Genomic DNA, 24,023 nt, shown 5'->3' on the forward strand with positions numbered 1-24,023 from the left:
AGGTGGCTCAAAACTAGGAGTTGTATACTTACACGTTGGACTGAAAATCCCCTTTTACCAATGCTCTATCCCACATAATATTAGTTTTATGTTAGTAATCACTTATTATTTTAGGTAGTTCCAATTATAAAATTGTTACTGAGTTTCTTAGGTAATTATAACTGAAGTCTAGGATTTCCCAGTGGAGGGAGTTTTTCTCTCACACAGTATGTCTTTGGAATCCTGAAATACAGAAGGAAAACAAGCCAAAGAACTAAATCATCCACACTTAAAGATTGGCTGTGTTGAGGTGGCTTTAGGAAAAATGTGCAACTACAAAGAGCTTCACACTTGTAAAAAAATAAAAATAAAAAATATATATATAATAAAAAACAGATGGCCTTTTTCATCTTGCTTTGGAAATAAGCTTTTATGTTTGGTTTCTGCATTGTGTTTATTTGTGTGCCTAGACGTTACACAAGTCCTTAAACTAAAACCTATAGAAGCCAACTGAAAAAAGACATTAATACGGCTGATTTTTAGATCATTACATTAATGCACGTATTCATAACAGCAGTCTGGACATTAAAACAACAGTATTTGCACATGTAGCTGAAGTATGCCAATATGCTGGCATAAAGCAAAACGATATCTTATTCTTCTTCCATTGCAGAACACAGTCCTTTCCCCCAAGCATTTTTTTTTTCTTTCTTAATCAAAGAATCTGTAGGCAGTGTGCATGTGTGTGTCCTCTTACCTATGAGGAAGCTTGTACACATAAATAAACCTCAGACTAACCACTCAAGACTGCAGGCAGAATTATGTCCAATATGGTCATGTGAGATTGCACAGAACTCCTCAGAGTTTGGAGGACATGCTGTGCAGGAGCTGGCTGGTGGCAGGATAAGAGAATTGCTGGAATTTCTGGATGCTGTCAATGCAAACCAAGTGCACTGCCCCCATTCATTGCAAATTTCATTCCAGCCGATGTCTTCAGTGTTCAAAGACAGTTCTGATAGCAGGAATTCCAAATATAAAAAAGATGGTTGAAGTAAATTCACAAGTAGCATTTGCAGAAAAGAATTATTTTTCAGCATGATGTTGGTCAGCAGGAAGTTCTGAATAGAACAGGATTTATTGTTCTAAAGCTCAGCTTTGTGCTGAAAACAGCGAACAATTTAGCTCATATAGCTCATTCAACTTCTTGCAGTTTGCCAGGAGCTGAGCTCCTGCTCACTACAAAATATTTTGTAACTGATATAGTTTACATTCTTTAATTGTACTGAGACCTGAAATCCTATGTTTCTTCTGGCCTTTAGGATCAATCAGAGGAGTTTCAATAAGCCTGATCCCAGAAACTGACAGACATCTTCCAGCAAGCTTACCTGGCGTGATTTGGTGCTTTCACCCTCATCTGTCCACCCTCTCCCTCTGCAGGAGGGTACTCACCCCAGAGCAGAGCAGCACTTCTGAGTACCCATGTTCTGCATCCAGTGGAATCCTTGCCAACACTGAAAGCCATTTTGGCATTCATGGAAGGATCCAAAGCAAACAAGATCTTACCACACCCCAATGGACTTGGGGTTTCCTCACCTGCGAGCAAGGTCTCATCTGCATGTATATGCCTGACTGAAAATTGAAGTAGCTTAACACAGCTCATTTTGACAACTTTGCCTCTGGGCAGTAACTCTGGAAAGCAAGCAGATAGCTGAAACAGTAATGTCTGAAAGCACTCTGACTTAGGGGCTATAGTTCAGTTGGTATCTTTAGTCCACAAGCCAAAAGATGCAATACAACCATAAGCCAAGTGCCCACCTTCATTTCAGTGGTACAGTTTGGTGGTTCTTTACTCAAAAATCTGATACACCAGATTATGAGGAGGAGACATTTCATGTAAAGATACAAGTTCTTCTGTTAGCTTTTACACAAGTGTTTTCAGCAATATAAAATTTCACACAGCATCCTTTTTTTCTAGGTTATTACACTCAGGACAAGAAAAGCCACAGGCCATACTAGATATTAGGCAGACAGGATGAATATCTGGACTTGGGTTTACCTTTCCAAACTTAACAAAATGTGTAACTAGTATGAAGCACCACGACTGCTCATTAACACAGTTGGGAAGTAGGAATGCTTGAGAGATCATGTTTTTACAGACAACAAGAAAACAAAACAAACAACAGAAAAGCACAGTTTATCCCCTGCAAGTCATACCTGAAAGCAACAACAGAAAAAAATCTAAGTGGAATTTAGAAATAAAAAACTGTCAGTGCTCAGGAACAACACAAAGAAAAAAAATCACATTCCTTTTCACTGTGTTACAGCCAAAATAACAAAACCAACTTCTGTTGTTAAGTAAAAAAGTACTAGTATGTATACATTTAACTTGAGTGGAATTTGAAAATAAGGACACAAAAAAACCTTCTAGGGGATAATTGCTTCACTGCAAGAAACTGATGCTTGTTAGTTTGCTCAGCAACTGGACTTGAAGTCAGCCCCTACTCACTAGTAATTAACACTGGTGCACAGCAGCAACTGGTAACACAACTGCCAGCTAGAAGGGAACATCTTCCAGTACAGATACCATGCTGCAATTGCAACTTCACTTAGGGAGGATTTGCTCAACGCTAATTACCAACTTCAAAAAGCAAATAGCTAAAAGCAGAAGGATAGATCACTGCACTGGAAGTCAAGAAAGAATCTGAATGCAACAACACAGCTCTAGAGACACTATCAAAATATTCTTTGTACACCTGCCCACACAGTTTTGCTTTCACCACGTGTGGTAAATTCTCAAGACTCGTCCAGTATATTGACCAAGTGACTCTCCTTTCATAGGTATCACAGGTTCACTTCTGACCTAACTTTGCTTGTATACTGTACAGTAGAAAAAAGACACAAGTCCTTTAATCAATTCCTGTTGTTCAGGTTTAGTCACAGTGTCAAATATGCTGATAATTAATCAGCGTAATGTTGAGTTACAATCAGAAGATGATCCTTTCCAATACAGTTTCTCTCCTGAGTTTGAGAATATTCTCTGAACACTGACCCAGCTCCTGAACTTTTAGATCAACGAAGCTGAGCATGGAGTTTTATACTTCAACTAAGGACAAGCTTAATTGTTTTACACTCATGCCTTACTCAAAGGATCTGATCTAATGACTGCTGAATCAATTTCTTTTCCTCTCCAACTCACAAGACCAGGCCTAATTCATTTTAGTCTCTAAGGTAAAATTCAGACATACAAATAAAAAACACACAAATAGTGCAAAAACTATTCATGTGAGAAATGTTCATAGGATTCCTAGTTTTAGACACCCCCCCCCCCCCCACCTTCACAAGGCTAAAAAAGATTTCTAAGTGCAAACTCCAAAAGCTGCATGGTGATGGTCCTTCTACATCTATAGAAACTGCAGTTACTCAACTTCATTAAAAAATCATTTTGTTAGTGTTTCAAGTGAGGTATTTCAGTATACTCGTCTATGCCATAATTTTTTTGGCCCTTTTCTACCTGTACATGGACTCCCTTGACAAGCACATTGGAAACAATCAAAAAATACTGAAATAGGTAAAATCACTCTTTTGTTGCTAGTCACTGTGTAAGCTGCACAGGAACATATCTGAAATGATGTGTTTTTCTCAAGCCACTGCAGTACCAGAGCACTCCTGCTGTGAGTATTCCTGCTTGATACCAACAGCTCATGTGACCCAGTTTCAAGTTAACTGGACAGTTAATAGAATTTGGCACCAAAATATATCAACCATAGAAAAGGTAAAGGTGGCAAAATCCCTTTAGGTTTCTCTTTATCAATGCATGCTGCATACATATATAAGCACAATCCATCTATTTATATATGTCTGTAGGTATAATTCATAAATCAGTATATATATGCATTTGAAATAAATTATTGACACTGGCTTGTTTACTTTTAAATTTACTTCTGCACTGAGTTTGATGAGATAAGACACAGGCACATTCAGAGCTTTAGCATAGAAGAACCCCAAAAGAATAATTTAAGCCTCTCTTGAGCAAGATCATTTAATGAATCTTCTAGATGTTAAAAGGTTTTATACGCTTTTAAAAAAACCATTTCCCAATTGCAATGCCATGATATTGCCTCTGAGAGCTAAGAGATAAAGTGATACACACATGCTGAACACATGGATATGAACGAAGTGGTTACCTTGGCAACAACAGCTATGTAAAAGCTTCCCTCTACTAAATTAGAAGAGCGAATATTGGAAAAAAAATATGTTGTTTCCACTTGGATCCTGAAAATAAGTTGTTATATTTAATTTGTAGATTTTTCAGAACCTTTGACTTTCCACAGTTAAACTACACTTACTTTAATCGCACGTGTGTCAAACTTCTAATACATAACACTTTTATAGTACTTCATTTCTATTTATGCCTTAATTCAGATACATTTTTTCTTACTCAACTAAAGGTGTAGACATATCCGAGTAGAGTAAGTTCGCCACCCTGGTCTGCAGTCACTGTATATACTGCAAACATAAGTAAAAAGAAACAATCTTTTACATGTCTTGACAAATACGTCTCAGTGAAGGATTTCCAGGTTATCAAACCACTTAGCTCTTGCTTAAAGTCCTACGTAGGACAGCATTAGAGAATATGCATCAGCTTTAGAGAACATAAACCAGGGAGCCTTCCCACAGGACACCCAGTCAAGTCTTCCCTCTGTTGCAAACAAGCATGCATCGTACTGCCTAGAAGAACCCCAGAAACTTTCTTTTTGCATGTGTCATGCACTGCAAGCCCCTTAGAGTACTTCCAAAAGCTAGAAAGTTAATGCTCTGCAGCAATAGACTGAAAGCCACAGCCTCTGAGAGGAAGAGAGCAGGTGACCTCAAGAACAAGAGCAAATGAAGTCTCTGCCTATTCCATTTCCAATTCCATATGCAGCTGCTATGTAGGAGTACCAAACAGACAGGACTAGAAATCTCCTTAGCTTACAGAGGTACCAAGTGATTAGACCTAAAAATATAGGAGTCTGTAACTGTGTAAATAACATCCTTGAGTAATGCTCCATTCCCTTCCATGGGAGAGCAGCTCACTGCAGATAGTAGTGTCGGGTGAAGCCCACACTGTGAAACACACAGAGGCAGCACACTCATAGCACATCTTATTACAAAGAGGCACAAGGCAACTGGGTGAGGAACATCCCTCCGGAAAAACTGATAGCAACTGTACTAACAGTATGACTGCATCACTACAGACATCATCCACCACTGTCACTCCTGATTTCTCATTGGTACAATTAGGGACATTTAAGTAGGAATTAAGTGCCTAAATTCTTGAGAGAATCTGGCCTCAGAGCTATACTAAAAGTTTCTTCATCCTCAATGAAATTCTGCTGCCTGTGGTAAGAGAATTCCATTTTAAGGAGAGAACTTGGAAGAGATCTGTGAGGACCTTCAGTACTAAAATCAGTTTAGAGTTGTTGTATCACCTGTTTTCAGTAAGCTTAGAACTTGCTTCCCCTCAAGTCATCTGTACTGCCCACTGATAGAGATTGATTGTTGTTAACAGAACATATGTGTTAATTTAGGACTTGTTACTTGCATTTCCTGGTCATTTGTCAACTACTTATATATCTTGTTATGCTGGTACCATTTATTTGAACCAAAATGCCATTATAATATCATTTAGCCCTAACACCTCTCCCACAGAACTAACTGTGACCACACTAGTCAATAACTGTAATTCCTTTCCAGCAGTAATCTGCTGCTTACAGACCACATGAAATGCAGCAACTTCTCTCCAGGTACACATCAATGTAGGAAAGATGTGCTAAGAAGGACAAGGTACAATAAGGTACAGAGACCATATGCTAGCAAATGAGATATACTAGGTATCCAAATGAGGAACAGACAGCTCCAATTATGATTTCAACTGCCTCAATGGGTGAAAATAAATAAATAAATAAATAAATTCTGCATGGTGCTAGAGGTTTCTTTAAATCATTAATGCGACCAGACTAGAACAAGGAGGGTTTCAGGATTTCATACCACAGTACTATAAGCTCTGGCCTCCTGGTACAGTTATAAAAGCAAAGCTGCTGACCTGTCCTCTGAGCCCTTCAGTGAACTGCTTCAGTTCCTCCTCTACCTGGTAACACGGAGACTTGTCTGCCCCCATTGCCATTAGACTGCAAAACTCAATTTTGCAAAATAAGCATTCGGTCTCACATAGAGCATGGCTGATATTTAAACAAATTCTTCTCAATCTATATTATTCTGATAAGGAAATAGTCACAAAATATTAGAGTTAAATAAATAAATAATATTAAATACCTGTATTCTGATCCAGAGCCAAATACTGGAGTCTGTTTCCAGACCCAAAACGCTTTTCTCACTCTTAATTAGTGGACTAAGTTCTATTCCCTTTTATATGCCATGAAAATGCCAGGGAAATGTGCCTTCACAAACACTGTTTATATATGCTGAATCAAAATATTTCTACATTTTGCATTTCTGGAAAGTCCCATCTTTTTTTTTTCTTTTTTCCATCCAAGCATGGTTTGAGTGCATAAATATAGAATTTCTTGCAAAATTACTTTCATTTTCTGACCACATCACGTTGACTACATGTTTAACTTCATGGATGTAGAGACTACAACAGCAGCTGGTTATCTAAATACTCGGCATCATGAGTACATTAATTAGCAATTAAGTATTTAACCATAATAACCTATCCGTGCCTTAACCTCTTATCTTTAAGAATAGGCAGCGGTAGAATGAAAACATACAAGTAGGAAATAAAAGACTTTATTTGTAGTACGTTATCTTTAACAGTTATTACATCAGGCATTTACAGATTATTTAAGAGAATTTAAGGTAATTTAAATACTCAGACTTCTCACTGGAAGGATGGAAGAGAAAAGGGGAAAAATACAGGAGTCAACTCTGCAAAGAACTCCATCAAGGAATGTTCAGGTCATTTGAAGGTTTATTTAAACCACATACACACAAGAAATTCCACCATTTCTGAATGGTTTCTCACACATGCTATTCCAAATCCTTGTATAAAAGGAGGCTAATAGCTTTTAGTGACTGTTATAAACTTAGAAAAATCCTTTTTACAAATACAAGTTTATTCCTCATTTTATGCTTTTGTAGTAAACCTTTGAATATTACACATTCCTATCTTGTTTCATAAAATGGAATCATTCTAATCATTTTATAGATGGAAAAAGAGTGTTAATCACGCCCTGCCTGAATATCACCCAAAAGTCTGTACCAGAACTGAGAAACAATAAATTTCATGTCTGTTCTCTACACTTTGCTGATTTTTTTCCAACTTTACTGCCATTCCAGATATTCACGGCAAAGGGAGAAAAAGTACTCCATAATTAGGAATATTCCTTAGAATTACACCTCTGCTGCTCTCTCAATTTAAAATTTGAGTGTTTTATCTTTGTATAAAGGAGATCTAAGAAATTCTGAATTGAGCAAAAGATCAGAGATGACCATTATAACAGCGGCAATATTGTAGACACACAAGACAACAGAACCACTAGCTGTAAATCTAAAACTGCTAGAAGAGCACACAACACCACAGCTGTCCATTTAGACATGTTGATGGCATGTATTTTGGGGGTATTGTTTCTGAGCAGAAAGATGCTCAAGAGTTAGTAGGGAGCAGGCACCATACCTGGTAATATGAGATTATGAGAATTGCCATACAAAATTGAACTAAAGGTCTTTCTTATCCTGCATAGCCACAATACCATATTTTGCGGAAAATGATACTAGTAACAAGACAAAAACTAGACCATCTTCCGGATGCAGCCAACAATCTTTCAGCAACCAGCAACTAGAAGACTCAGGAAGGTAAAATACAGATCATTACTAGTCTGCAAACAGCCTCATCAAGACAACGATGTGGGACATTACTGAAATATTCAAGTTCAGGATTTCTTCCTAGGAGACCCCAACCCCTGTTTAGGGTAACAAACTGAAATAATTGTATATTTAGCATGTAGATTCAAATATAGCCTATTAATTAATGAAAAATAGTAGGGAACCAAACTTTTGATGATTGCAGAAGCAATTTATGTCCAACAGCAGGGTGAAAGTGCAAGTATTCTTCCAGTCTTTTTCTATTCTGGTCCCAGGTGTCTCAACTGACAAGCTAGGCAGCAGCGAGAAGGGAAACAAAGGTGCAGAGATTTGCTCCCACTCACATGCCAGATGGATGCCCAAAAGAGGTGGTTAGAACTAAAGCCTTCCAAGTTCTCAATGTAATCCCTATACTGTAATTTATGCCCTGTACCTTACCTCTACATGCCTCACCGAAACTGTATAGTGCTCATGGAGATTACTAGGTCTATAAGGTTATATTATTGTTATGTAAAGAACCTACAAGATAAAGCAATATATGAAGCAACTTAGTACAGGAGACTACCTGGATGTTGCTTTTTATGCTAATAAATAGATGTTTAAATTAATATGCTGCAGGAAAGAGAATAAGAAAGAAAGAGATAAGAGATAGTCATTTATATCACACTTAGGCAACTGCATGTAGCTTGTTACATGAGATGTGCTTTCCAACAGCAAATAATGAAATTATACTTTTTGTGCTGTTAATTATATGCAAATTAAAACTGGGTGCACATTAATGCGAAGGAGTTTAATATCCATTTAATCAGATCCTCCCTGCAGGGCCCAATGATAAAAATGACAGAAGACTTGCATTACTAATTCTGAACTTCTCAGATCTTGTACATACTTACCTTATAAACCAACTACTACTGTGACACCTGCCTGCTGGGCTAAAGGTTTATGTTGATTAGGTCTATAGGAGTGAGCTGTAATCCTCTTGAAGCAAAGGTTTGGTTCCCTGAGCTGAGAAGCCTAAAGAGTGAATCCCTATAGTAATGGCAATTTAGTGGTTGAAATCAATAACAAACCCTTAACATTCAAGATCATTAGAGAAGGACTTGGGCAGTAGCCTATTTTAATATTCTGAATGGTCAGGCCACAAATCAGTTTAAATCTTGTTCCCCTTTCTTTTATCAGTTTGGAGACCCTTCTCTCACCTCGTATCTGATTACGTATATAATCTCCCTTAAGTTTTCTTTCTTGAAGAACTACTGAATATCTACCCTTTCCTCAGTCCCCATTTTTGTTCAGCTTTCATCTTCATTTCTAATTCTAGCATTGCAAGAAAATTCCCAAGGAATAGAAGGGCAAAAGCCTACTTGATGTAGATTCTCTCTATTAATATTAGTGACATGAAGGCCCTTAACCCTGTTTAATAGCTAAAAAGACAAGTGGCAGGGGAAGAAAACAGAAATTTATATCAATGAGGCCATATTCTATTATGCTGCCTCACATGGTGACAGCACAGGCTCATGAATTTTCATCTGACTTAACAGTCAAGATCACTCCCAGGGTCTTACTGCGGAGAATGCAGATTTGCCTTTCTCCCTGCATCACAAGGCTGTTGAAATCAGCACCAGCTGGACTGGCCTCTCATGAAGCTGAAGAAAAATCAGTTTATTTCTTCCATTGCATTGCTACAGGAAAAACACTCCCTGTTGTGATGGTAAATCCCACTAACCTGGTGAGAGATGCCTTACTGTCAAGCTGCACAGCTTTGCTCAAAAACCCCAGGCAGCCCTGTTCAGCAGTTAATACAGGGATAAGACTGAATTAGGATAATGTGAATTGTTTTGAATTTGTTTCAGCCAAAGACCACAGAGAAATAACCTGCTCATAAGATGGGAGATTGTTCCAGTGGGTGCATACACTACTGATGATGGCAGTAAGCCCTGATGCCAACTCTTCCTCCTGGGTACCGGCAGGAAGAACTTCTGGACAGAATCACTGCACAGAAATTGTACGGCTCTTGTAGCATCCCCTTAGCACTACCTCAGTGCACACCTCCCTACTACCTAGCACATCCCCACTGTCTAGAAGGCACACAGTTCTTCCGCCATTATCAGCCCAACCTCTGTGTCAAATTATTTCTTCCATTGCCATCTAGAGATCATAGAAGGGAGCATTTCACCACAGGTGTCTCAGCTCAACTTAGAACCTAATGCAGCACATATCCCCATAACAGATTCCGCCACCACTTTTCTTGAAATACATCCTGGCTTAAACACTAGTATAAGCTACAGTAAAACACGGTTTTAAATTATAACTATTCCCTTGCATTAGGGGGTTGCTTATCCAGCACTGACTATTAAATGAGCATATAGCATATTTTATCTTAAAATTTTCCAAAGTGATAGATATTTTGAAATCTCTAATTACAGATGAGGTAAATACATAATTACAGACTTGGTAGAAAGTGCATTCTTTCCTCATTAAACTGTAATCACAATATTTTCCAGAGAACATTTATTTTAACCAGACTTTTTAGATGCAACTGCATCAAAGCTTGCTAACAGGAGCCTTTAGTTCCTAGGTCATTGATCTAATATGGTGTAATGGATCCTTAGAAGCTTTTTTAGTACTGTTCAGCCACTGCCACGAAAGGCAGAGCTGTATAGAACAGCTGCTTTGTTGAAAGAACATGGTTTTGCCTTGCTTTGTCCCTCTGAAAATCTGTTTTATTGGTGTGCCAAATTCTATTTTTCATTCATACTCAAGGTTAAATATTTTTTAAATCATATATAAACCACTTCTTTCTTTTTCTTTTTCTTTTTCCTTTTTTTTTCTTTTTCTTTTTCTTTTTTATTTAAGTGTAGATCTACTAAAAATGGTATTCATTGGAAAAAAAAATCATTATTGAGAAATCCAATTTTAAGTTGAAAGCAAAGAGATAATGTTCTACTCCTGTCTGGGGAGGGAGAGGGGAATGCAGATGCTGATAAAACGAGTCAATTCTAAAGTTTTCCAAAACATGGGAAAAGACACCGAAGGTTGGTCAAGACAATATCTAGACATGTATTTGAGTGCCCAGTTCCATTTTCCGAGTGGGCAGAAAATGCCCTACTAAATTGAAATTGGGTTACTTCCAGATCTGAACACTTCTGAAAACTCAATGCATGCAGAATTTAAATTGACTATAGATAATACCTCTTATAAGTGACTCCATGGAAAATGCAAACCAAATATTTTACAAATGTGCTTTTAAAGATTATGTACACATCTCATTAAAGGAGATTCTCTTTAACTTAATGAATTGATTCATTTTCATTTCATGAAACAAGACACACTTCTTCAAAAGAGTTCTAGGTAACTAAGTATCCTTATGCAGATAAATAGCATTTATCATTTTTATTATTATTATAAAATGTAAAAATTAGTATTATAAATAAACGTATACTAAGTGACAATTACTTAAGTACATCTTTAACATACAATCCTTATTACCAAAATTATTACCAATTATTATCAAAAGAATCTATCTGGTTGCAAATCAGTATGTTTTAATTATTTATACCCAACAACAGAGCTGAAACTTTCTTTAGGAAAAGAATTAAAAGCAAATTAATATTCATTATTTAAATATAAGTTGCCTCTGCCTGCTGACTTAAATCATGATTAAAACTGGTGATTTCAATCAAGCCGTTCTGCTGCGAACCACCAAAAAAAGTTTTTGAATTGTAATCAAATAATATGCAGTATTCAGTATTAATTGGAGTGTTGTATGGTTAAGCCTGGTTTCTCAAAGGAGACATGCAAGGGTTTCCATGGGTCTGAATTCTGAATTTGTCATTTCTTTTTTCATTCCATCTGCTACTTACAGAACTTTATTGCATAAGAAGTACAACCTGATTCATGCAGAAGACACTGTATGAGACTGCAATGTATTAAACTGCACTGTAAGAGAAAACATTTCTAAAAACTGATATATATAAAATGAATAGTCTGAAACAAATCTGAGAGACATAGTCATAGTTTACTTGTCATCAACATATCTAGTGCCCTTTAAAACCCCATTGATCTAACTGTTCAAGTCAATAGAAAACCTGTGAACAAATCTAGTCTCAGGTTAACTAGTTCTCTGGGTAGCAGGATAACTCCTAATTACAATTATTATAGTAACTAAGTCACATGGATTCTATTCATCTCTAACTATTAAGGAAAACTGGCAATACCTATGCCTCTCTACCAAGAACATTTCTCCTTGTGCCCCCAAATTCTCAGCTTAGTTGATCAGGATGACAAGGTATTTTTTCATAATTAGTTTTGGTAACCTATTACTGGTGCCAGATGATATCTTTAAATAGCTTATAAACTACAAATATATAAGGTAGGAAAAGTATCACAGCAAGAAATGAACTACCATAGCCAATATAAGCAATATGTTGTTAATAAAAATTATACATGATTTATCTTTTTATCAATGTAAAAGAAAGGTTGCTTTGACCTCTAGATAGTACTGCATAGATAACATGGACAGTGTTGCTGGTAAAACATAAGTCAAGTTTCAGTTTAACCCAAGATATCCTTGCATGTCTTCCACTACTTCAAACTAGTGAAGTCCTAGGGAAGCAATTCATTTACAGATCTACCCCATCTCCACATTCTTTTGGGACATCAGAACAGTGAACAACAGAAGTCTTTTGATGTTCCATTTTTCTCTCAAACTAGACATTTAAAGCTATAGGAGATACTATAAACTAGCAAATGAATGTATACTTAAGGGTTTGAACTAAAGGCAGGGAGATCATGCACCAGTTAACATCATGGGCACAACAGATTTGACTTACAGGAAATTAATTTAATTGTTGCCAACTAAAAAGTGATCATCAGTGAGCAACAATGACAAAAAATAAAACACTTCCCCCCCTCTTCCCCTCATCCTACCTCCTTTTTTACTTGCTCCATTTCACTCCTGATTCTATGTCCTCCCCTGAGCAGCACAGGGGGTGAGTGGGTACCTTATATGACATTGTTTCACCTTCATCTGTAATTATTTTGCCATTGCTGTGGAGGAGAAAAAGAAAAAAAAAAAAAAAAGAAAAAAAGAAAAAAAGAAAAAAACATACCTATAGTACAGTTCTTCAATTCCACTCACAATCATAGAGTGTGCTGGAGGCCAGCTGAGAGACTAATGTGATATTGGTGTGTCTCTTTGAAGTTAACCAAGCCAATACCTACACCCCAGAAATCAGGGACCGGACTTCAAAAGATCGCAAGCAGAATCAAGAGGTCCTGAGGGGGAAGTATGATGGACGACAAAGAGTTGCCCACTTAGGTAATTATGTAAACGGGCACGGAACTAAATCTGTGAAAATCTGAGACACTAAAGGGAGAGACACTCAGAAGAATGAATTAACATGATCCGAAATGCAAAAAAAAAAAAAAAAAGAGAGAGAGAGGGAAGGAAAATCATAAAATTTCCACAGAGATCATGTCTTTCATAATTCAATCAAAAGCTTCCTTTCTGAACATAATAGTTTTTAAACCTTAGCCAGAACATCTGAGCTGGATTTACCATTAGTTGTTCTTATTTCTTCTCTGCTCACACACTAGATGAACACAGCGTAACACGGTGAAAAGACCAATGGTTTCGCTATCACCGGGCATCTGCCAGAAACCTAGATAACTAGATAAAAGTGGTAAACAACTCCCGTGTAGAAAAATGAAAGGGTAACAAAGGAGGCAGAAAGGTGTAATGCATACAAATTTCTCCCCTGGTTTTCCAGGGTTAGGAAATCACATCACTCACCAGGGTTATGTATTCAGGGTCCTGAAGAAGCTGAACAGTTTAGGACACAGCCCTCTAAGCATTTGTACTGGCTGGTGGCCAAGACAGACTTGGTGTCCACATGACATTCTTCTGCATCAGCCCTCATCCCTCTTTCCCATTAGAGATTGCAGGAAAGTAGTTAATTCTGCTTCAGATTTATTTTTTTCACTGCTTCCAGGGTAATAACACTTGTTTTATTCTTGGTAGTCACTACTCTTCATGCAATGAGCCTTCTCTAAAGATTTGTATTACACTGGCCATTATCACCCTTGCACCATCTTGTATTTTTCTTGCATTCACTTATCGTCTCAGTGTGTCATCAAATGCCAGTTATTCTTCTATTAAAGATGGACAATGCCTAGCACAACTGGGCTGCAACACTTGCTCAGAAGTTCTAATTGGTTAGAAACCAAATAAAAACAATTGCTAGTACTATCAATTGTGTAGGCACTGAATGCTTTCTACGTACAGCTTGTCCCACAGTGCAAGAGAGCTGCTTGAGTTATAAGAAAGTGATGCTACACCTTGTTAGCAGCTCTCCCCAAAAGCCTCACACATGGAATCAAAAGCCTTGAAACGAAGCTAAGTTGTCAGAGCAGGGTCAGTTACAAGATAAATCACAACTCAGCCACCAATCTGTCCTTTCTGTGAGCAGTAAGACAGGAATAAAGATGAGCAGGTTCTCAGGTTGGTCAAGGCACGAATGGTATATTTCAGTTTGTCACCAGCTAATAGAAAAGAAAATATTAAAACACAAATGTGTCCTATTAATAAAAAATTAGATGCTTAATGTTCTTCATAATGAATATTAATGAATTTATTAAAAATGAATATTAGTCTACAAGCTTTCTTTTTAAAAATAAAGTAACAGACTGAAAATAATAGCAGTTCAGACACTGCCTTTATCACTGTGCCATTCGGCAAATTTTATCAAGCATTTAAGGAAAGCATTAACAGAACTAGTTAGAAAAGGCACGATGCAGTAGCTCATCACCATCCCAGCACAACACTTCTCTTACAGGTATCAGGATCAAACCTGTGCTATCTCCCCATCTAATTCTCCTGGATCTTTCCATCAGTAAGACCATACAGGCACGGATTTATCTCCCCTGCACTTCGAAGAATGTTGTATTCATTGATTCATTGAAGCTACTACAGACAAAAAAACCCACCTACATTCAGGACAGAGTAAAAGCAGTACATTACTGTCTTCTCTGCATATATGCCTGGCGTGCATTTGCCATATCTCCTTAATACTGGGAGGGAAGTCAATCGTGTCACTGCTTCCCGGGGTGCCTGTTACAGTCTTCAGTTTGACTGCCAGGTCCCTTCCCAGTTTCCATCCTCTTCCCTTACACTGTTGCACCCTGCTTGAAGAACAGGAGGGCAGACTGTTTAATCCTACTGAAGACCAGGGCATATCCTTTCCTCTCACAGTCGCACTGCATGAAATATTTTTTTCTTAAAAAATAAGAAAATACAGGAATACCTCTTCACTGAGCCTCAACTGAAAACATCAAGTAAAATTCTTTAGCCTTGACTTCAGACTAAGTAATATCAGACTTCTAAAGCCCTTACCCTGCCCCTTTACCCTCATGTATTGAAAACTGAGTTATTTCACTGACATCAGCTTAGGTGATTATTTTCTTGGTTATGTGCTCAGGTCAGGAACATATCAAGTGTCCATCTTCCTGCCACACAGTTCGATATAGTTCACTAACTGATAACAGATAGTAAACCAAAGGTTTTTTTGTTTGTTTGTTTGTGTGTGTGTGTGTGTTTTGAAATGTCACTGATTTCGAGATCATCACTGGGAGTAGTATTTCAGGGTATTTGTGCACCCATCTAGTTTCACCATCTCATTGCAACAGAACCAATTCAAAAACCTCAGTATCTCTTGCACTCATGCCCACACTGTTGTCTTTACAATTTATACCTAAAGGCAACAGTGAGCTGCAGAGTTCTGTGAAGGCATACAAGCTTCCTAGATTCTGCAGGAAAAACATAAGCCTATAGGAAGAGGTTGTAAAATCTGGGATGCTTTGGGATTTCACCATGCTTTTGCTTAGGGCTTTCCCCTATTAAGATCATTTTGTCTTTCATAACTACATCTTCTGTCATGAACTCCAAGCAGAAGTTTCAACCCCAGATGAACTGCATTATGAAGGAACTGCCTTACCCAAATCTGTCCCCAGGGATCCTGCACTTGTTATGAGATTTTCTCTAAGAAACCTTTGCAGCTTCTTCTCATTGTTGCTTTTCACTGCTATTCAGTACTCTAAGGCATTCTGCACTGTACTTCAGTTCCTAGCACTTGCTCCTTGGTTTGGGATTTTACTGGATAGAGCCTTACTAACCAATACTAACCACATAACTAGGTTAACGCATCACTACAAGCCGAATAGAACAAACTGAAAAGAAGTGTAACTATTAGAAAACAGGAGAGAAATATGCTCAGGAAGCAGAAAGTGAGTGAGGCACTGATTAATAATACATCAATTCCAGAACTGCAATAACAGAAGAGGAAAGGGGACCAGCAATGGAGCAAAATATACAGACCCCGGGAGTCTGAAAATTCAAAATTATATAAAAAATATAAAGGAGACCACTCTAATTTTAGTACATGAGAAAACAGCTGCTGAACACACAAGTCACAGAAGGATGTAGCTACTCATGACCACGTTTTCTGCCATTTTTCTTTTCAGCTCAGGCAAGACCAATGTGTGGGTTTGGGTAATTGGGCCATCTTTTAAGTCTTACTCTGTGGTTTACAATGTAAACTGAAAAGGCAAAAAAAAATATTCTGAAAGGTACAAAGAACTCTTTAAGAAGGAAGTGTTTTCCACCATTTTGTTTAGCACTGCTGATAAACACTGACTACTGCCCTTGGTGACCTGGTGAATTTATAAGGCTTGGCAGCTTCGCTGTACTACCAAGGCTATCACATAACACATCCACAACAAAAATCAAAGATTTAATCAGGCAGTAAGCAACAGCACAACCAGCTTCCATTGCACATTTAGCAGTCCCACAGAGGAGAATAGTTTTATGCTGTGCCATTACATTTCTACAGTGCACAAAAAATGCTTGAAACTGTGTTTGCTGGTCCATGGAATTAAAAACAATTGCCATCACTGCCAGTGAAGCCAAATCACAACACGATGCACCTCTAACCAGCTTAATAAAGTAACAGACACTAGATACAAAGCAGAAAATATTCCTTCGGAAAGCTACATCAGGTAGCAAAGTAACAGCATGCATGTTTACCTTCACAAGATTGTTAGGGCTGCATTAAAAGAAAAAAGCTTCAAGAATGAAGAAAAAAATGAACACAGCAACCCAAGACTTCCAAAGCACAAGTCTTACTGAAACTCAGTAGGAATTGGGTATCTAAACTCATTAGATGCCTTTTTAAAACCTCAGCCAAACTGCAATTAAACAAATCTGATTTGAATTTTGGAATCAGCATTACACCACAATACATCAAAGTGAAACATCCATTCCACAGATGCATTTAAGCCTCCAAGTATCATTGTTTCCTCTTAAACTTAACTTTAACTGCTTGTCTCTGCTGATGTTCAGGGCTGTAATGCATTGAGACCTTCCAGCTTCATTTTGTTATTTTGAGAGCGTGATGAATTAGAAGTCAGTCAGCGTAGTGATGCAAACGATAATGACTTGAAGTATCTCCTATTTGTTTTGTTCGACAGAAGTCACATTTTTCAGTGCTTCTCTTGCTAAGTACTCTCATCTGAGTGTCACAGACTCTTTCCAACTCTACCAAGGATCACGTTTATTTTGAGGCCAGGAGTATAAGTAAACCTCAGAATAAATTTTTTTCAGAGCATTCATTGATGCTGTTCAGGCTTTCGCGTGCTTTAGAACAGACAGATACTTACTGAGTTTTAAAAGCACCTACAGGTATGCAATTCTCAAAATCCTCTACAGCATCTATTTGTACTTAGGTTTTCAGAAACCTCCAAAAGTCAGGTTTTAATGTGTTTTAATGTATTTAGATAAAACACAACACATCTCCATGAAAGTAGAATTTTGATCCAGTTTTTCGAACTACTAAGCAGCTTGCTGTTCTCAATTAGCAGACTTTTTCAGATCAAGTATGGCCATAGGAGTCTAAAAGTAAGATTTTTTTAAAATTTATTTATTTTTAAGAACTTGCCTAGCTCTGGTGGGAAGGTGAGGGTAACTATTTGGCTTCATAGTCCTGTGTAATGCTGAAAGACCTGCCCATACATTGCAGAACAACTCCCATTTTGGAGTAGTTAGCCTGGCTAAAGCTACATTTTAAATGCTAGGTAGATTAAAGGTGCTGAGTGGATCTAGAAAGTAATGTAAGAGGTTTCACCAGGCTCTGAAGTGTTAATGGAGATAAAACAGCATGAGAAAGCCAGCATGGCCTAGGGCTTAGTCCCCCAAGCCACCACTTAAACCTGCGTGCATGTGTATGCCCACAAAGACACAAAACTGAAATAAGTTAGGAAGGAAGAACAAGCTTCAATTCAGTGAATATTTTACATCATCTCCCTGGCTGATTTTTTCAGCACACTTAATCCCATTCTCAGATGCTTTGCTTACACTTGGTATGCAAAGCGACACAGGGTTACTGCCAGCAGAGCAGCAAGAGCTTCTCTGAAGGTTTGAGTAAATGCTCTGACACACAGAACTGAACTGATTTCCCGAGAATGATTTGACATCTGCTCCATCATGTAAAAATGAGACTTTACGAAGACCAACTTCAATTCATTTTAAAGACTCATTTGAAGATCCCATTCCAGACCCTCACACTGTGGATTTTGCTTCCCCAACTGCTTAACATGCACATTGGAACCTCCAACACTGAGCCATATAGATTTGTCTTTGTCTTTTGTGTTAATTATTAGCTGCTGCAGAGCTGTCTCTGTGGGTGAACACACACAGAAACAAAGGCTGCAAGGTTGTAAAACCTTTTATCTCTATCAGGGCACATTATTTGATAAGGTGCTAAGCTAATAGCAACGCATGTCAAATTGTGTTTAGACAGATCAGTGTGCAGGGAATTGGAGGTTATATTTGTCTCTGGAAACCAGCACCTGCAGAAGCGAAGAGAAATTCATACCAATATTCGCAATACTATTTAAACTGTAAACCATCTGAAAGTAGTTATTTAACAAATGGCTCTAAGAAAATGAACCTCACATTTCATTTATGTTGTGTCTATTCTTTTGTATGTTCATCATGCTTATTGTAATGAAAAGTCAAAACAGGAAACATAATATGGGACAGTGAGCAATGCAGTTTCATGTCTAAATTACACAGCTCGCACTTTTAAAAATACCTCTGAGGACCCACCTCAAGATGGTAGCTTAAGGGGAAGTTCTAAATATTTCCCCATGAGACACAGGAAGATGCATCGAGAAGTTGAGTAAAAGAACAACACTAGACCCATACAAATATATAGTAAAATACATCCTGTATATGAGAACAAGACACGAACAAGACACTTGGTTTTTATCATAAAAAAAAAAAAAATCATTTATGACTTCCAAGGTTTGCTGTGTCCCATCTACCCCCTTCCTCACTGATGTTTCTCTTCTGTTTTCCAGTTGCTTACCTGTACTAATTGCAAGGCCGTGTCTAGACAGGACTACTTCATGGCAAGGCAATGAGAACATGACTTCTCTATGAATGTTTACAGCTGATAATGGCACATGTTCAGCGTACAAAATGTCCTGTGGTCCTTTCACCAGAGAACCTCACCTTTTCAGATAGCTTCGTCAAGTTGTGTATGTGAAACCAGTCTTGCCAATTGGTGCTACATGTGCTCATTGACACTGTTTCTTTCAATACCTTAAACACTGCCTATGACAACGACCTCAAGATGTAATAAGGAATTATACCTAAATACTAGGTGTCTAATTTGCACAAAACTTACAACCTTAATCATCTGAGTATCATTGTATCAATGAACATATTTAGATAATCAGGACTTCAGGTCATCAAGGATGGTCCCAGTGCTGTTGAGAAGTGTATGTTTGTAAACCATGTTTGGGTAAGTGAGGATCAACTATTCAGAATGATGTTGTGCACAAAAATGAAGTTTAAATTGTTCCTTTCTCTACAGCCTGTGGTAATCCTCAAATAAAAGACTAATGCCTGTAGCAGCTCTATACTGGAGGATGTGCTTGCAGATACATAAGAGTTTATATGACTGTGAGACTTTGTACATGATAGAATAAATATGCATTTTAGTGCTTGCATCATTTAATAAACAAGTCTCCAAAATGCCACAAAAACTAAATGGCAATAAAATAGATGTTTATTCTCAAGTTCTTTTGAAGGTTAAGAACTATTTATGAAACATCTTCAATGTGAGCAGTCGTTTCCAACACTTGCAATAAACTGACAAACAACTCAACATGTGCAAAAACAGGGTACGCTTTTATCTCAACTGCCACGGTTTACCTCTAGTGTGATGACATCAGACACAAATACAGGGTTTACAGAAATGTTGCACACTTGCATTTCCTATGTCCCTATTTCCTAGATTGAGCTTTTTCAGAGCTAAGAAGCAAAATGGTAAGAGGCTTCATGGTAGAGTATACTGTGAATTTTGGAGTTCACATAATTGACAGATCTACTTGGGAATACCTGCGTTCACCTATGAGGGCAAAAAGGCAGCCTAAGCATATACTTAAAATGGATAAACTTCATTATCTTTTTGCACTTATGTGCACATACAGTGGCTTTTTTTCTTCTTCTTTTTTTAATATCAATAGGGTAAAACATCTGTGTTCACCATACAGGAAAGCAAAGCTTAGTGTCACTTTCCTATCTGTGAACTTTCTCATGGAAAAACCAAATTTAATTTTTGGATGCATTTCTTCGTATAAAGTTCCTTCCCCCTCTAGACTGAGCTAAGATTAAGATGATATCATAACATTTTGTTTTTGTTGTTGCTGTTTTTTGCTTTTTTGTTTTTCAAAAAAAAAAAGATACCTTACCTATAATGTTTTCTTCTCTTTCCAGGGAGCAGACTGACTACAACTCTCTCACTCCACCACCACCCTATTCCATCCACCCAAAAAGGGTAAGAGAGGAAGTGTGAAAGTGCAAATATGAAAAGGATCAAGGAAAAAATATCTTAGAAATCTACATTCTCTACAACAACTGTTTAGAAGGTATCTGAGGGTGATACAACAGGCCTGGAAACACTCAATAGTTCATCTTTGAGGTCAGTTATGTCAAGGTTATTGAGCTCATGCATCTTTAATTGGAGCTCAAAGGAGGAAAAAAGATGAGGTAAAGTAACGATAGCAACCATAAGCTTGGACACAGACAGACTGACACTGTCTGTGAGTGAGGACCCCATTTTCTGCTGGCAGGACACCTGTAGAGCTGGCAGATGGGCACACAAGCTAGCTGGGTACAGATCAATAACTTGGCATGATAAGGAAGCTCTTTGCAGGCAAGAATTAAGTTCTTCCTTCTGACTGAAAGGGGAGAGGAACTGCAGGTTGCTATACACATGCAGAAGAATTTTTCCTCTCAACTCTCTCCATCATGAGATTGAATTAGAGGCCTTCGCTGTGTTCTCCTATCTTAAAACCATGCTAATGTGTACTCCTCAGAGAGATTGCTTTCTTAAATATTAAATTAATGCATCACCAATTACTTGTGCCCAAGCTCCTAATTTTGAGCACCCTGAAGAGGAAAACACTTCAGCATGTAGCATGGGTTCTTCCCTTTGAGTAAGCAGTCCAGCAAACAGGCAGATGGCAGAAGCCAAACACATGAAAATTAATACACCGTTAGGACATGTTTTTCATCTGAACATGTTTAAGTGCTTGAACAAGAAATTGAGAATCACTATCCTCATTTCAAAGACAAAGGTAAGCAAAACAAATGAAAAGACTTGCCCCAAGAGGCAAGTGGCAAAACTAAAAAGGTGGAAGAAAAAAAAAGAAAAAAAAAAGAGGTAATCTCAAGTCCTCCTCCATTATCTTGTCTAGAGGGATACTGTTCATCCTTCAAAATAACCATGAAGCAGTTTTTTACTTCCTGCTCCTACAAAATAGGAAGTTATATTAAGACCATGTTAAATGCTTCCTTCTCACTCTAACTCTGCTATTACTCTAAGGCTGATAAACAAAGTAGAAATATTGAATCAAAACATTAAAAATTATTTCTATCCAAAATTGATTGTAACAACACTAGTGTGTATGTTATATCATTTAAATACATTTTCCAGTCATGTAGTAATATTCTCAGATAGGGTTTCTAAGCCACAAAACACATCTGTAATTCAGAAGAGCGTGATACGCAGCAAGAAGATGCAAATGAGACCAGAACAACCCTGACAGAGAAACCTCATCCACCCACAAAGATGGGTTATGCATGTTGCATTTTCCAGTCTATTTCTCTTAAACATGTTTTGCACTTCCTAGTGCTAAAAATAACTCTGTGCTACATTAGAAAAGAAGCAGTGGCAGAAACCAGTGTGTGCTCACAAGCTGTTTTCTCTCCCTGCATCATTCACCACTTCCTTCTTTTTTTTTTTTTTCCTTTTGAAGAGATGCAATTCATCTGTAGCATTTCAGATGTGTTTAGGTTCACTACATCTGTTGAACATTCATACTAAATACAAAATAAGTTGAGAGTAGTATTTATATTTTTCTTGTTTAAGTGTTTACTGACACCCACATTAGCCTAGAGTGGCTCAAAGAAATCTCCCTGCTGCAAAAATGGTATGAGAATAGAATATGACTTAAGAGAACATAAACACATGCTTGCACATAGACACATTTATTCATCATAGTTTAACAGAGCATGCATTTAGTATTTAAGTGACTATTCTAAAAAGATAAATAAATATGCAAGGCAACAACAAGTCTCTCTCCCATCATGAATGAAGATATCATCAGCAACAGCAGGTTTTGCTTTGCCTTTTGTGGTACAGTGACAAAATTAAAGAGGCCATTAAAACAAATCTATGTATTTAGAAAGAATTTTTTTGGTACAGACCTCTAAGCCACTTGAAAATATGTAACCCACACTATGTGGCAGCTAAACACTATTACTCCACTCCTCCAGAATGCTCCACCTATTTCAAGCATCCCTCCAAAAATTATCAAGATACATCTAATTTGTTATTAATAACAACACAGAACTGTCTAACAGATGTGTCTGATCTGCTTAGCAAGTACACTGTAGTTATTACTCATTGGGAAGGAGGACACATATGTACATACCTCTTCAGACTGTGTACCTTAATGTTTCCATAAAGACCCAGAAGAATAATGATCATGTATCAATATATTCATGTGCGCTGAAATAATAAACACTGATTTAAGCAAAAGTCACCAAATAGTGCCACCTGCTGTACACTGCCTGATACTGTCTGTCTGACAGCCAGCATTGCCTGCTCTGAGTTACCTGAAATTCACAGGATATTACACAGTTCAACTCCTTCATTCAGATTAAAGACTGAAAGGCTATAACAGAGAAGAAAGGCACAAAGAAACAAACAAACATCATGCAACCCCGCGGGAGCTGGAGGAGTATAAATAGCACATTCATTGTTCCAGTGCCTGTCTGCTCTCACAGTGCCTCCAGGATCCTGGAACAGGAAATCTGCATAAGAAAATCATCAAGTGAACACTGATGCATGCTCTCCCCTGTAAATGCCTTTAGAAGTGCTATCTGTGACCAGCTCATTAACATGGGTGGTATGTTACTACTCGGGCTCTAGCAAGAACCTCTACAGGTTCCAGTTTAGAGCTTTTCTAGTTGAAGTAATGAACCAAGTTGTACGCCCACAAACCTTGCATCACAGAAATCTAGAGCTAGACTTCCAAGATGCTGCTATTGGACTCAGAAACTGTTAAGATAAGACCACACCACAAACTTTAAAATAGGTAGGGCAGTAGGGACCCTTAGTTTCAGCATGCTCACTTTGTGGTGATGAAGACAATTAATTATTTGAAGCATTTTAAGATATTTACGCAGTGAGCCCAAAAGACAGCATCCTCATTTTTAACACAGCCAAAGCTCACAAGACAGCTGTGATGGGATGTTTTCAAAGCAGCTCCGATTTCCAGAGCAATTGCCTTGAACAAGTCTTCCTGATATTTCTTTGGATCCACAGCAACCAGCAAGACTGTTCATCCTCCACAAAACACCAGCTGAAATAATTTTTTCAGTCACACACTAGCTATAAGAGAAAATGAGGTTTCTTCAGTCCCATGCTGATACAATCCATTCCACTGTAATGACTTAACTGAGGTGAGCTGAATTGATGGAAATTTCAGAGTCATCTCCCACCTGGATAGAACTTGAATAGATTACTTAACTCCCACAAGCTGACCAAAGAGAT

At 37.8% G+C, this 24,023-nt stretch overlaps 1 long non-coding RNA gene across 3 annotated transcripts in view; it reads right to left on the bottom strand.

Moving 5' to 3' along the window:
• The window catches only part of LOC101793336 (uncharacterized), a 542,658-nt gene that overhangs the window by 448,240 nt on the left and 70,395 nt on the right, over window positions 1-24,023 (bottom strand). The gene's annotated exons all lie outside the window — the stretch shown is intronic.

The sequence above is a fragment of the Anas platyrhynchos genome, chromosome 6 (genome assembly GCF_047663525.1).
Source record: "Anas platyrhynchos isolate ZD024472 breed Pekin duck chromosome 6, IASCAAS_PekinDuck_T2T, whole genome shotgun sequence".
In the NCBI taxonomy this organism is placed as follows: domain Eukaryota; kingdom Metazoa; phylum Chordata; class Aves; order Anseriformes; family Anatidae; genus Anas; species Anas platyrhynchos.